This window comes from Cloeon dipterum, chromosome 2 (genome assembly GCF_949628265.1).
Source record: "Cloeon dipterum chromosome 2, ieCloDipt1.1, whole genome shotgun sequence".
Lineage (NCBI taxonomy): Eukaryota > Metazoa > Arthropoda > Insecta > Ephemeroptera > Baetidae > Cloeon > Cloeon dipterum.
In genome coordinates, this window is record NC_088787.1 from 16469976 (window position 1) to 16485764 (window position 15789).

Consider the following 15789-nt stretch of genomic DNA (forward strand, 5'->3'; position numbering starts at 1 on the left):
GTGCGAGACATTTTTTGCCTACAAAACAACACTCATCCTTATTCAATCTACGCAGAGTAGAGCTATTTATTAATTCCTTTCAGTTTTAATTAATTTTCAGCGTGTTGTTTTTCAATTTTTCAATCGTGCTCAAATTTTGAAACGAAAAGTCATCAATTCGGTTTAATGTGACAAAGCTCCTGAATCCATTTGCATTAGTTGCACCGTGTTGACACAAAATTTCACATTTTGCTGCATTAATCTAAACAAAAATATTGCTCTCGCAGATAAGCACGTAGGCAAACAGCAAATAATATGTAATCATCAACGAGCAAGCATTGTCGGTGACGCGCGCGCGGCAAACAATTCCATTTCGCTCGCACGCACTCGGTGGCAATTTCGCAATTTATTAATCCACTCGTCATTATCACTTTTTGCGCGTTCCGCTCCACCGGTTCGGAAAAAGCGGCTCGCCCGCCGATGGGCTTTTAATGAAGCCGAAACTGTCCAGCAGCGCCATTGTCGGGGATGATTTATACCGAGGAGCCCAAGTATTTCCGTCTGGCCGCGGGCGAATAAATCTGTCAACAGCGCAGCTGCCGACTTCAATCGGAGGCGACGTTTTCCTGCAGGGGCGAAATAGTGCTCTGCTCACCGTGCTGTGCCGGTTGCTGGTCCGGTCGTCAGGCGTTTTCTCTTTCTGCAGACACAAATGCTGCCGCTCGGTGCTTATCTCTGGCGCAATAAATAATGCACGTGGCCCGGCATACATACGCGCCGTACTTGCACACAAATACGGGGGAAGCGACGAGCAAATTGCCTCTCGTGTTTCATGAGCTTCTGCAGCCGCCAGATAAATCAAGCTGGGAATGTGTGTGTGAGTGTGCGGTGGTAGCTCGCTCGCTCGCCGTACGAATCTGAAACCCCGCCACCTGAATTATAATTCCAGCGGCTGATTTATTATTTGCCGTAATTGAGGCGCCGAGTCAACCTGACACCTTTCCGCCGAACCAGCGTTCACTCGCCCACCCGCCAGCCCTCTTCACGCGTTCGCTCGCACCTCTGCGCAAACTGTCTGCCGAGCAGGAAGGTCCAATCTCATTAGGCTTTGCTCAATTTGAAGCGGCGGCTTTCCTTTATCAAGGGGATAATCCGCTCGAGTAATGTACGCGAAAACGGGGCCTATATACGCTTGAGCAAGCCAGTGACGTTTGCTTCTTTGCGAAAATTTCGCTGACACAATTTATGGGCTGAAGATAGTGCCGGAAATTTTGCTGCTGCCGCCTCCGCCTTCTAGGGCAATTTGTTTCCCTTAAACGCGCACACTTAAGCTGTGATAATTTTAGTTTTGTTAGTATTGCAGGCTCTGGCTTTGTGAAACGAATCTTTTCCTCCTGACAATAAACATTGCGTGCAACTTCACAAGTCGGCAGCATCTGACCTGAATTATTTTTTTAACCTCTATAGTACTCAGCACATCCCGTGGGCTATGAGCTCACCGGGTTAAAAAAACACCGCCAACACGGAGTGGCCGCAGAGAAGCTTGGGCCGAATGTGGCCATCGTTCCGCCTACGCGCACCGAGCTCTTTGATTGAAACGCCAGACATTTGCCCCTAAAGCCGCTGAAAATGTGCGAAAACCTGCAAGTGGCGAGTCGGCGCCGGTGCGCCTTACAGTCCATTGGCCTACTTGAGAATTTTGAATCACTAAAACCACCATTTACCATTTCTGACATTGGGCAGCTACTATTAGATCCCCGAACTGCTCAAGTATCTCCCACTGCTTTGACACTGCTAGCAATGCCTTAACAATGCGATGGGGTTTAGTAGTTATGACAACGTCTTTTCTGCTATTTTTATACCAAAGATCAAATTATGTTGCACGAAGCAGAAAATTGAACTGCATTCTGCGGGGAAAAACAACATCCTGCCTCGCATCATGCAAAAGAAAAACTGTAAAGAGCTTTTAATTTGCTATTAGTTCCAAGTGACTTGCCATAAATAAAAATCGCATGGGAAATTTTAGTGCCTGAGTGAGCTACCTCTCTCACGGTAATTGACTGTGCCATGTAATTAAATTACGTCTCCATCAAATCCCTCAAGCATCAAAGTTTCGCCGATAAGGCACGGAGCAGGTCAGAATTTCACAAATGTGTCTTTGCACCGTCGTCGTCGTCGGCGGCGGCGATGCTGAGATCCTGAGGGCCATTACTGCGATTACTTGGCCGCAAGTGCGGCTCTCCCGTTTCTCGTCCCTCTGCAAATCCCGCGTAGCGGCCTTTCTTTCTGCCCGACTCCATCTCGCCGCGACGGTGCCTGCCTAATCCTCGGCTGTCACGCAAACGCCGCTGTCAAGGAGTCACCGCCACGTCCTCACCGTGCTCTGATAAATAACCCGTCTCTGGGGCTTTTAATTCCCACCACCGCCTCCACCGCCACTGCCTCCTCTACCAGATCGCTAAGTATATGTGTGTATGTGAGCGCGCGCGCGCGCGCGCGTGTGTATGTGTGTGGCTTGGCAGAAAAGGTGGAACGCCCTGATGAGCACGAACAAAGGTTTATGTGGCGAGCGACCGCCAAAGTCTTTGTTGTTTGTGGAAATCCGCAAAAAGTTGGACTTCCAAATAAGAGAAATTCGATTTTGCAAGGGTGGAGTTTGACAGCGGCTCAGGGAGCGCAGAGAATGGGATTTTCGTCATTTCTGAGAAACATCACTCTGTTGCAAATTGAAATCTTTTATGAAGCCAACTTGAAAATCGTGTAAAATTCTTTTGAAAACATTTCATTTTTTCCACGGATGATAAGTTGTTAAATTGCCGCATGCTAGAGTTCGAAATAAAATATTTTTTGGCATAAAATGGAAATAAACAAAGAATAAAATTAATGCAATTTAAATGCACGAAAACTGAAAAATTGTGGCAATGCTCAATTTTACGGAATGGTTTTTCTTCATCTTTTCAACCGTGCCTGGAAGGAAAAAATTTAACGCAACGCCTATATATAACTTTGGAATTACATGTCAGACGCCCGCTAATGCTGCAAATTATGGTGGCGCGGCATTTTTTTACCGACTTTGAGAAGCAGTAAATCTCTTTAATTCAGTTACAAACACGGTCGCGATAAATACGGCGAGAGGGCTCCTAAATAAATCCTTTGCAAACTTCCGAAGTAATTGCAAAAATTACCAACTCTTCTAGCTCATCTGCGCATTTTAGATATTCCATTAAAACTTGGACATTTCATAATTTACAGCGAGCAAATCTTTCGCAAACACGCAGCCTCCGTTACCACCAGCCATTTGCATGTCATTAAACCAAATGCTCAAAAGCGTAACGCGGCAAAGTGAGCTTTTTGGTTAAGAATTTCGAGTCTCTTTCAGTCGGAGCAGAGACGAAGGATGAAGTGTGCGACATGAAGACTCAATCTACTTAAAGAGTGCGGCAGGGCATTATATGTGCTGAAGTCTGTCTGTACATAAAAGATACACTCGCACCCCTCATACTGAAGGTTTGTTTAGTGCACGATAATGGAGTTGAGTTATAAAAGTGTCGCTCGGCCTGAAATATCACACCACTGCTGCTTAGAATGAAACAGCAAACAGCAGCTTCCTTCCTAGATTTCCTGCGGGGACAATCACAAAAGCAGCTTTGGTAAAAAAAATTAAATTTCGCCTCTGCGATCATGTGAGTCGCGAGGCTTGCCACATGGAAATGGTGTCCGTTTTGGCGAGCGGATTTATCTTCGAAGCCGAAAATAGCACCCTTTCTGCTGGGGAAAATTATATCTTTAATATATACGCCAGCCTCTGAAAAGTTGCCCGGATCGTCGAGCATAAAATGTCACTTTGGGCCGATCTGAAAAATGACTTTTGAGTCTTTCCCGATATTGATGGCCGCTGGAATTATTGATAGGCCCGATTTGGCGCCAAAAGAAGATTGCTACTTCCATTTCTCACGAGAGCAGTGTGAGCTATATTTTCGCTGGAAATTGACATGTGCAGTTTATTGATTGAATAAATCATTATCGCGCCGGCACGCGAGTTCATTTAGAACAACAGCTGCCAAAAAGGGGGCTGCACCGATTTTTCAAATATTTACACTATACATAGCAGGCAGGAGCCAGGAGGCTTGATGAGTGAAAAGCACTTTCGCTTTCAGTGGAAGGGTTGCGTCACACGTGCGTCAAACGTCAACTTTTGGTGTAGCATTATGAAAAGACAAATATTTGGCAAATGTAAATCGCTGCCACGTGTTGTGCTTCACCATTAAGCGTTCAATAAATTAGGAAACTCACATCAACAACAAAATCGTGTCGGAGGGTACGGGCGAAACAACACAACCTCTCTCCTTAGAAAGGCACACCTTAAAGCAATATTCCAGCGGCAACTCTGCTCCAAAGACTGTGCAACTTCTACAGTATGGGGATTAAGGGCTCATTTTCTAAAATGGCTTTTTGTTCCGTTTGGCAAATCATGTGCTACATTCTATAAAACCATCTCCACCTGCATGAAATTCGGTGCGAAGGTTTTCAATATACCTTCCAGAGATTCTGGTCGTGGCAGAATTACATTGCAATTTGATTACCGCACTAACTTGCATTGTCAAGAGATAATTTTTAGTGCAACATAAGTTCTTGCACCACCTGATACAGGGTTAATAAATATTTAGAAAAAAAGTGGATTGAATACTTTGATGCTCTAAATCACTAGCAGGGATTTTTCTATCGTCGTCTGTCTTTTTTATTCTAGTGTAATTTTTTGCCAGCTTTTATCAATCGCAACGTTGGGAGCAATTAAAGTGAGATTAACTCGAAGCCGACCCAATTCCCTAACGAGCCGCCCGCCGCTTGGTTTTTCCGTTAATTAACGCCTCACATACATACATGTATGGATATACGGAGAGAAGGAAGTATGGCTAGCAGTAGCACGACGAAACGAGTGTTGTTGCGCGCCGCAAAACAAAACAGATCCCACCATGAAGCGTCGCAAGAGCAGATTTAATTTTGCCTCGCTGCAGCTAATCTAACAGTTAGGCTGGTTATCGCTCGCAAAACAAGCCCTCATTTAAAATTCCTTTTTGCTCCGTGAGCGGCGGCGGATGCGGGACTGATTCGGTTGTGACGAGTGTGTGTCGTTTGTTTGTTGATATGTCACTCACTCTGCGTCGCGCGCTCTAATTAAAAAATAACACGCTCTGGGCACGGATTAACCATGATCCAACCCTCCGTTTTATATCCGCAATGCGTTTCGACTAGGGTATACGATCATATTTGTGTGTGTGTGTGTGTGTGTGTGTGTGTGTGCGTGTGCCCTCTGCGAGCAGCAGCTGATTGTTTCGTTCATGTGGCGTGTGAATGGTTTGCACTTTTTACCCGCTCACAGCAGCTGTGGGTAAAAAAGCGACAGCTTCCTTTGGTCAACAACAACGTTCAAATCGAAACGGCCTGCCGCCTGGACTGGTATTTCCAACTGGCCGCGTAATTTGCAGCATATTCGTCGGAGGTAATTAAAATCTCGGGTCGCGTTGATTAATTGGTGGAGTTTCTGCAGCAATTTTCGTCACAGCGAAACAATTATACACATTAGGCAACCCGCGCGACCGAGCTGACCATCTGGCTGCATAACCTGATTTCCCCGGAGCTCCACAAATTTCTATTGACGCGTTTTAGCAGTGCGGTTATTAAGCGCGCTGGACCAAAACGACCCGAATCTGGAGCTCGTAAATTAGCGTAATGCGGTCCAGGGGCAGGCAGCCAGGAAGGCAGGCAGGAAGGAAAAGTTTCCGCCGCTGCTGAATTTTTATAGCTCAAAAGGAATGCGGGTGTCCATAAAAAGAAGCCACGCTTTGCAACATGTTTTGATCAGATATTAACGCAATGTTGATTATAAAATCAATACTCGCTCGGGTCTGCGTAATTTTTAGCCCGCCAGCTTCCTCTTGAAGAAATGGTGGAAAGGGGATAAGTTAGGTTGTTTGGATGAGCGAACACTTCTTGCCGAAAATAGGGTTTCTCACAAAAACGGTTATGTTACGCGTATGATTGAGCAAGAAAAGGCATTGTTTCCTCGGAATTCTCTGAATTATAATGAGGCCCGGGGAAAATATCCGTACCTTAGGCTCATCTCTGTCCTGAACAGCATTTCAAGCAGTAATTGCTCAATCACGCGCACTGTGCTGGATACAGCAGACCCTTTACGTCTCACTCGACTCTGAGCCAAAGATAGCTCTTGGTAATAATCAGCCCGCATTCCATGCGCCGGCAGCGATCGGCCGCAACAAACAAGGCGTCTGTGCCGCAATAACAGCCCAATGATAAATGGAGTTTGACTGCACATTCTCGGCCTGTGACCCTGCGGTATTTCGCAGCCGTTATCAAGGAGCATGCAGGTCACAAGTCTCTGACTGCTGCGACCAGGGGTGTGATTGGCATCTGTGTTCGTTCGCACTTTATTCCAGTCCCCAGTCAAAGGCTTTGGAGCGGTGCCGAGGACGGCAGTCGGTTGACTGCACTTCTGTTTACCCACCGCCAGCTACTTGCCAAGATTTTTCCCGTTTCCACGGATCGGTGGCTAAAGGTAAAACGCGCTCAACTCTCTTTACACATAAATACGCTTAAAAGCAAACAGGCTTGATTGGATTTACCACTCCATAAAGAGTCGCTGAAAATTTATAGAATCGCGTCACTGCTCGTTTGATTGGGAGTTTCCGTTCCGTCGGGGTAGTCAAACTTTTGATTTTAACGGAGAGCTGCGTGAGTGCTTTTGATTACGAGTCAAACGTCGCTTAATGAGAGTTATTGCTACTTGTAACGTTGCAAATCTCAAGTTATTCTCTTGGTTTGCTTTAAATTCACAGCGAATAAAACGTCTTTTTAAGCTATTCAAATGAGATCCTTTCTTTGCCACGAAAAATAAATCCAAGCAAAATATAAATTGAAGAGGACCCAGTTACCCTCTACCATCAAAGGGTCTGCTATTATATGTCTTGGGTATACACGGATTTAAATAACATACAATTTAGTAAATTGAACATTATTGCACACTTTGTGAAGCACAGCATATTAGGTTATGAGGAGGAGGGCGATTGAACTCCAAGAACGAGGTTTGCATCCGCTGCACTGATGGTTATTATGATTCAGCAAAGGTTCATGCAGGAGAATTCCGAGAAAGAAATAATTAGCCGCTGAAAATCAGAGACCATGCATCACTTTGCGAGTGACTTGAGAGCAAAATCGTGTAATGCTGGCGTGGAGAGGCAAACCGCTCCACTCTCAAAGACGCTAATAGGCAATGACAACTTTGCGGGCTCAAACTTGCACACGACTAGGTGGGTGCCTAAGCCGCTCAAAGGTCTTGAAATGCAGCTCGCAACGCGTGTCTTGCTCCACTTTTGCCTTTGATCGGCAGACCGCAAGGCACGAGAAAAATCAGATTCCATAAATTGCATCGCGCAACAAACTTGGAAATATGAAGTAAGAAGTGACCCTAATTTCGCACTGTGAACAGCATCATCGGCTGGATGTATGCCGCCTGCTTGCGAACAATTTCCAGCTTTGCGCTGTGCAGGCGCAGCAAACTTTGATGCCGCTCTCGGCCTCTCTCACATATATCCCCTGCAAGCCTCCTGGGAAGCACTCTCGCACTCTCTGTCTGATATCACTCACTCTTATTGAACTGCTCCATTATTTCGTGTCGTGCTGGCTCTGTTTCTATTCCGCCGGCTCGGCGGGCAAAGACGTGCACTTTAATTGACCCAGAACAATTCATTAATTTCCCGAGCACGCGCCATTTGTCATCGGCCTAAGTGGATGGGGCTCCATTAAAGCGGGCACACAATTGGCGGGTGCAGAGCAGTTGTCTATGTATTAATATTCCCGCGCTAAAGTTGGCACTTGCTGGCAGGTGGAGAGACCTCTGCGCTGACTCAGCACGCACCGCACCGCTAATTTCCCGATTCACCCTGGCGCAAAAAGCGGCAAGACGCCGCGAGAGTGCCGATTTGGAAGGCGTTCAAAAGAATGTTTATTTATGGCTCGCTCATGGCGTTTTTATACCTTTTATCTGGGATGCGAAGAAAAATGTCTTTTCTCCCCGCACCGGCTATGTATGTATTTGCTTGCGTGCTGAGTCAATGAAGCGGATACACTGAGCCGATTACCACCACGGCCGAGCTGCGCGCTCCTGTTCCAAACTCTCGGAAAACAATAATTGATTTCGCGTTCGATTTTTATTTCTCAACGGTGTCGTCTCGAACAAAAAGTGGATTTTTTTCAGAGAAATTTCTTCACAAGAAGCTTATGTTTCGTCAGCAATACTCGTTGCTTCCATCTCACAAGCTCTCAAACGCCCACTCATTTTCCTGTGATCATTTGAACTTTATTTTGCTGTTAGCAAACAGACAAAGACTTTTTATGAGAATATTGTTTATATTGATAAAAATCATTTTCTCACCTTATTTATACCTTCGATGGATAAATATTTTAAAACCCAATTTTAAATTTTATTAATAGAAGCACCCATGTTATTCGTTTGCGATGCTAATTGGACACAGAGTTTTGCGAGTTGTTCGCTGTCAGGGGGTCGCCCATTTCGAAAGAGCTGAGTTAATAAAAAAAATAAGTAAAACTCACACAATTTTAGTCATTAAAAATGAAAAGTTTTCGGTAAATTATAATCATAAAGAGTTCAACATGGAGGTTAAAATATAATACTCCATTGAAATTAGAGAAACATAATATTTCTACAGTTGGTTGGTTATTCTCCGGAAAAAGTACTTAGCTGAGTTGTCTACAGAGCTGAGCACAAAGGAGTCGATCGATTGAAATCCAAGTGTAGAAAACAGGAATGAAAATATGTATTTGTGACGCCTGCTGCTAATATGGCGGAAGAACGTTCCAGCATTGCTTAATTAATTTTGCGGATCGAAAACGTGAATTCGAAAAATCCACGCACTTTCGCATGAACGCACTGCTGGTGTGATGAAATTCGTCGGCAACGAAAAAGAGAGAGAGAGAGAGAGAGAGAGAGAGAGAGAGAGAGAGAGAGAGAGAGAGAGAGAGACGTTGCTGCTGGAATCCATTTTTCCTGGGCACTCCTCTGTGCGACCCGGCAGCGAACCAACTTTCCTCCAACGCGATCTGCGAAGTGAGCGACTGCTGCTGTTCAATTTCACCGTCTCTAATGTATTTATCACTGGCGGTGTCGCACTGTGCTTTTTATTGTCGCATCCTCTCGCTCCCTTCTCTCTGGGTGAAAAGTTTCTCGAGTTGCGCGCCGCTTTCGCAACTCCCCGCCTGCTGACATCTGCTGCTGTTGGTACTTTATGAATTTTTTACAACACAATTTTAATATTCTCCTCGGACGTGACGAGTATAATCTGAATTCTGTGTGCGTGTGTGTGTAATATATACACAGCAGAGTAGCAAATTATAATGACAGAGGTCAAACATTGCAACATTTATAAACTAACATTTAATCCTGTAAAGTACTACTTTTGGTGAAAATGGAATTACAGAGGCTTTTGAATAGACTGTTTAGAGTCTTTTTCTGTTTGTCTTTTATTGGGGCTGGCAACATCTGTCGCAATTGGTTGTTGTGGGCAAGTTTGTTTACGAGGAAACTTTTGGGTTAGAGTTGCTAGACTTTAGAACAATATTTATCCGGCGAATGACTATTTAAAAAAATCTCCTTCAATCTGTTTTGATTATGAGCAAAATTTTTCTTTAGTATTTACAGCTAAAACGTAAATGATAAATTCAAGAATCACTTTAAGATATTAGAAAAAAATTGGTGCTATTACTTTTCTTTAAGAGAGAGCATTAAAGATCGCCTGATTCGCAAGTGAGTTTGCGGGTCGATGGGCGCTTGTCGCATGCCGAAAAAATTTCTGGTAGCGCATGTGCGTTATTAGTGTTGTTGTTGCGCCATATCCATCGACTGCCTGCTTGATTGATTGATCGCTGCCTTTTTAGAGAGCAATAATGGCGAACTGTAATTGAAACCGCCGACAAAGGCAGTAAAAAGCCTGCTTGAATGCCGCATCAAGGCGCGTCTTTTGTTGCCTGACGGTTTCGCCACACGACAAAAATTCACGCATAGATGCGCACACACGTGCATTCGTTCACGTGTACACGAATGCACTTTATCACTGCTTTGCATTTATTGGTCGATTGATTTCGTTCCAATCGCTATCATTAAAGGATTACAGAGTGTGCTTACAATTAGTTGCTATAGGGACACCTTAGATATACATCAGCAATTAATCAAACAACTAAGCTGATTGAAAAATTTGTTTGCTTACGTTTAGGCCTGCTGATTGCGAATTTTATTCATACACTTTTAAAAAAGCAAGAACAAAGGAACGAAGGAACGAGTGTATTTATTTACACTGCCAACTTTTTTATGCAGCATCCAATTAAGTCTTCTTAAAGTAGCAATATCAGCGCTGCCACCGTGTTTTTAATAAACTTGCCAGCCCAGTGAGCATTATTCAAATCAACCTTTCCGCCTCACAGCACGGTTCATTTTACCCCCTGGGAAACAAGATACAAATTTGGAAACAACATGAGCTATAACAAAGCTAAGGGACGTGAAAAATAAATAACACAACATGTAGTGACGTTTTCTTTTCGGTATAGTGTGTTGTTCTTTAAATGAGTACCGTGTATTTTTGTAAGTAAAAACTTAATTCAATGTCAGTTATAACTTTTAATGGCTCAGTCTAGTAAGTAAGGCTCATTTCTTGCTGGTCCAACATGAGTCGAAGGGACTTTGCGGAATTGATTGGGGCCTGGGGCGAACAAGCCACTTTTTCAACGCTATTCCTCCTAACGTTGCTCCATGCATAAAGCCCTCATTATACGCTGTGCGCGTGTTTATGAATGCCGTCGGTAATCCTGTTGTGCCCATTCCGCTCTAATTTGTCTCTTGTTCACACTGAACAAGCAGCCAGTGGCCGGCGCGCGGTCTCCTCTGCTCTACCAGCGATTTATCTACAAATGTAGAGCCGCCAGCCTACATGTTGTGACGCGCGCGGTGATTGATATTTGTGCGCAATTCGCAGACGTGGATTAGCGCCACAGATTACAGAGACGGCAATTTTATGTTCCTCCTCGTGAGCACACATCAATGAGTGAAGCTGGAAACGCGTGAAAATCCGACTGATAAGCTCTTTAATTAAAGCTTCGCGTGAAATTTACAACTGCTTTGGACTGTCCGTTGAATAAAAATTTTGATACCATTACAACGTTTCATCATTATTGTGCAAGCAGTTTTTTTTTTCAAATATTTTTATCTTTTTCTACAGTAATAATTAATTTTACCTAATTTACATTTCATTTAACTAGGTTAAAACCTTCTAAATATCTGTACTGTAACCATCTAGGATAAGGCGTATTGCGTTGAAAATATAATCAATTGCGATTCATTTTAAAACTCAATAGTTAATTTTTGTCACGAATGAAGTGGGTGCGATCCTTTGAATTTTATATGCATTGCAAAACGAATGCAGTCGGTTGAAATCAATTTTCTCAACAATATTTTCGTGACAATTCATACTGATAAATTGCAGTATTGCAGTGAAAATTGCCAACGCGCCGTATCTTTGCAAGCGATTCAATTTTCTAAAACCCTGAGGTGGAAATGAAACTTATCGTTGCTCGAGTTCAGAGTTGGCTGCGCACAACCACCTGCTGTGACACGTTCAGCACACGACGTTTTTTGCCTTTCGCTCGCAGATAATGATTTTCATCCTCGCACTATCAACCGCGGGGAGTTAAAATTGCATAAATTTGTTTGTGCCGCTCGAAGGGCGGAAAGTTTTTCCCTCTCTGGACGCGGCAGGAGAGAGTGAGAGAGAGAGAGAGAGTGGAGAGCAGCGCCAAACTGATTGAATATGCGTAATGAATTGGCAAGACCTACAGAACTTTCCCATCCACCGATCAAATTTAATTTCCATTTGCTGTCGAAGACAAAGTTGCAGCGCAGAGTCCATCCCCACGCGTTTTCTTTATCTTCCCCATTCGCTCACTTATTATTCGTTCAGTGCCAACGGAGGAAATAACAAAGCCGAAGCGTTTAGCGAAAGACTGGGTGACACGCCAACACGCCCGGCCGGAGACGAGCCAGCCAGCAGTGCCTTCAATATTTAAAATCCCTCTTTGCAAATTAAACACGAGAGACAGAGAGACGCGCGCTTTCTGCGCGAAGAATTTCCTTTGTTTGCTGCTAAATGCAAAGGAAGTCTTGGATGTGTGCATTGCCACTTAGAAGCAGGTTAAGCTTGGCACAACGTTTTATTACGCCACATTACTTTTTAGTGTGCGACGCCAGCCCAAATTGGATTTTTGACATGGCAATTTTGCATTTTTGAGAAGCTGGGCGCACCCAACGAGGTCGTCATCCGTTGCTTATCATGATGTAAAGCGATTTCCCCATTTTACGGCGCGTATCTGCGCTTTAAGGCCAACAAACCGAAGGCATAAAATAACAGCGGCCTGAGTTCCTTATACCGCCCGACGAGTTTTTGCTTAAGAAAATTGCGGACGCGCAGAGGGGGAGCGAACAAGCGAGAGGAAAAAATGGATTCTTGCTTTATTACTCTGGTGATAATTTAAAACAGGCAGCATGATGGATGAAGGCGCTCTCTTTGCTTCACGCTCGGCTGGCTGGCTGGCTGGCTGCGATGTGCCTTGGAGAAAAATCCACTGCGGTGTAATTAAAACTCACACGCACAAACACGGACGCCCTAGTATCAATCACTTCATTCCGCACACTCTAATTAATTAGTAGCGGCTTTTGTAATTGCGAACGGGCCGCCCGCTTCGAGAGAGCGAGAGAGCCGCTGGATTTAAATCATCATCACGTTAAGTCCGTCGGTTGCGCATCCCTATTGTTGAGCATGTGTGATTAATGATTGGCGATGACTTGTCTCATTAAACTTCTCGCCACCTCAAGCCAAGATTATTACTTGGCTCGCTGTCGTTAATATTCGCCGTCATTGTCTCAGCCCGATATTTTAAAAGATTCCCTTGAGACTAAACGGCGACGTCGCATCTTCCTCCGCCACTGACGGAAACTTAATACTTCGTTGGCCTAACAGCGTTTATCCTTTGGCAGAGACAATAGGATTCCGATTTGTGTTCAAGTCAACTTAATTGAAACTAGTTTCAAACACTTTTTTCCAAGAATCGGTCCGTTTGATTAATAGGGTGTTATTAAGCATTTAAAAATTAGACGTGACGTAGAAAGAGAGGTTTATTTAATTGAAATTAAGTGAGTTTAGGGAAATTTTTCACGTCACGCCATTTTTTAGAGGAGAAAAATAAAGAAATGAAATTGATTTACATCAATGAAACAAGCTCATTTAAATTTTCTTCGATATTTACATATCATAATATATTAATTTAAGAAAATTCACCAAATTAACGATGAATAAAACGATGTTTTGCGCTGTTCGATCGAGCGTGAAGTGAATTTGAAGTGGGCCTGTCTACGACCATAGATGTATAATTTATTCAGAGAGAATTTTTGCAGCTTCCTAATGAGGGGTTGAAGTGAGCACAAGCCAATTCCGAGCAGACTCTCGAAACGAGCACTTCTTGTATTCCCTGCTGGTGCTTATTATTACTGCGAACGTGATGGAAATTTCGGCACCACAAACAACTGGCTCATTTTGCAGGCATTTCTCAGTTACGGCTGGTGCGTGGAGTATTTGTTCTCTGCCGGTCTTCGATTTGAATCAACGCCGTACTTCATTAGCGCACGCCTTGAGAACATCTTTTTTTAAACTGCCCCGTATCAGATGGCTGCACTCGTCAAGATTTACGTTGAAAGAGAGTGCAGCTTCGTCGATTCCCGCACTTTGCGCGCTTATCAGGCTTGGTAATCCGGTGGATTCTGTCACGTTCCGCCACCCAAATCACCCCCACAGGCCGCCCACCACTCGTGTTTGCTGCCACCAGTGCTTTTTAATCTGGAACACATCTAAATCCCAATCACCAACCTGCTTCTTTGCGGCGCGGACTCTACTTTAAGAGTTCCTTTAAAGTACTCTTCAATCTGCCCTTGGTCCGGTTTGTGGAGAACGAACGGGTGAAAATGGCGCGTGTGCGCCGCAAGTTGGAAATTGCGGTGCGCATTAAGGATGTGAGAAATGGCTCTCGAGAATCTCAATTGCCTAGTCGATATTTCGGCAGTTTCTCTTCCAGTTAACTTCCCTGTCTATCATCCCCCAAATTCTCTTGCAAAACACTTTGCAGCATTTTTGCTTAAAATGAATTTCTTTAAATGCTAAATTTATTTTTAACTAGTGCATTTTCAAGCGTATTTGAAAATTTATCACTTCCCTTTGAATCGAGTCGTTGGGCGAGAGGGAAAGCTGAGCTAACCGCAATTACAGAAAAACGAAGAAGCAAAACTTGATTGAGTGGATTTCACAGCCTAATGACATGTATGTAGCTGCTGTGTGTGCGAATCTGCTTCGAAAAACCATTAAAAGTTTTGAGATGCTCTTCCCAGAGGCGCGGGATTACAAATCTAGCTTCAAATCAAGTTGATCTTCTAGCTCTTGCTTTTATTACTTTCTCGCGCACTGGAAAGCCGATCAAGTTGCCTTTGCTCTTGGAGGAAAAGATGACATCGCGTGCTCAGGCCGTGAGGAACTTGCTTGTTTTACATGCAATAGAGAAAAAGCCGAGTTCTCTTTCCACACCAATCGCATTTATGCAAGAGCTCACTCAGCTCGGAAGCTCGAGTGTGCGACGAAATCCCAGCCGGCGCGCCGATTGTTGGTTTTACGAAAGTTTGCATGAAAAATCTTTTATGGCCTGACGTGCGAGCGATAAGGATTTCGGACCGCTCCTCAGCGAATATAACGGTGGATGGCCATCTCTTGTCACCTCGTGAAATGTAATCTGGCCGCTTGTCATCTTGGATGGGGTGAGAACGGAAACACCTGCTCGTACGTTATTGAATCGCACACCACGCAGAATTTGGCGATCAACCGACGTTCACGGGAAAGTAATCACTTGGCAGGCTAGCACGTGTGTGCATGTGGACTGAGGCCAAAACATCAACAAACGGTAATTACACAGTGGCCGTAATGGCAGCTTGGCCGTTTTCCCCCCGCTTTTACATGGTCGAGCAACTTGATTTATCAATAGCAACCAACCAATTAACAGGCATTCATTCAATCAAGCGTGAAATGCTATACAAACAATGTCTGCAGCTCTGGATGAAACTGCGGTTTTACTGAGCTAGTAATTTCCAGTGGTTTCATTCTGCTCCGCGAATTTAATTACACAATTTGGCAAGACTGTAGATGCGTTTTGTGAGTTATTAAGTTTGTAATTGTAGATGAATCCACAAATTTCACAGTCAGAGCCAAATTTTAATTTATTTGTGGTCCCTGGCTGCATTCTGTCGGAATAATTTTTGAAGGCAATAAAATTGCGAGGCTCGTCAATTGGAGGTTTCAGGCTGTGCTATTCAGGCTTGGCATTTATGAGCCGAACAATACAGACCCATCATCAGAGTTGAATGAAGCCATCAATGGGATTTGATAAATAATTTTATCGCTCTGCATATGGAATACAAGTGAATGAGAGTGCTCAGATAAATGGGAGTGAATAAGAACGGCATGGATGCTCTGAAAATTTTATTACCGCGATGCCATAAAATTGCGAAGCATGGAGGGAAAAAAAGAGAGTAGCAGTTTCGTCTTTATTCGAATTGATGGAACCAGAAATTATTAGAACAATGGTCGAACCAATACAATAAAATATTAATTAATTGCAGATTGTTAACAATTCTCA

The 15789-nt window shown here is 43.9% G+C and overlaps 1 protein-coding gene across 1 annotated transcript in view; it reads right to left on the reverse strand.

Annotated features, from left to right (window-relative positions):
• Window positions 1-15789, reverse strand: part of dpr8 (defective proboscis extension response 8) — an 86746-nt gene that overhangs the window by 41176 nt on the left and 29781 nt on the right. The gene's annotated exons all lie outside the window — the stretch shown is intronic.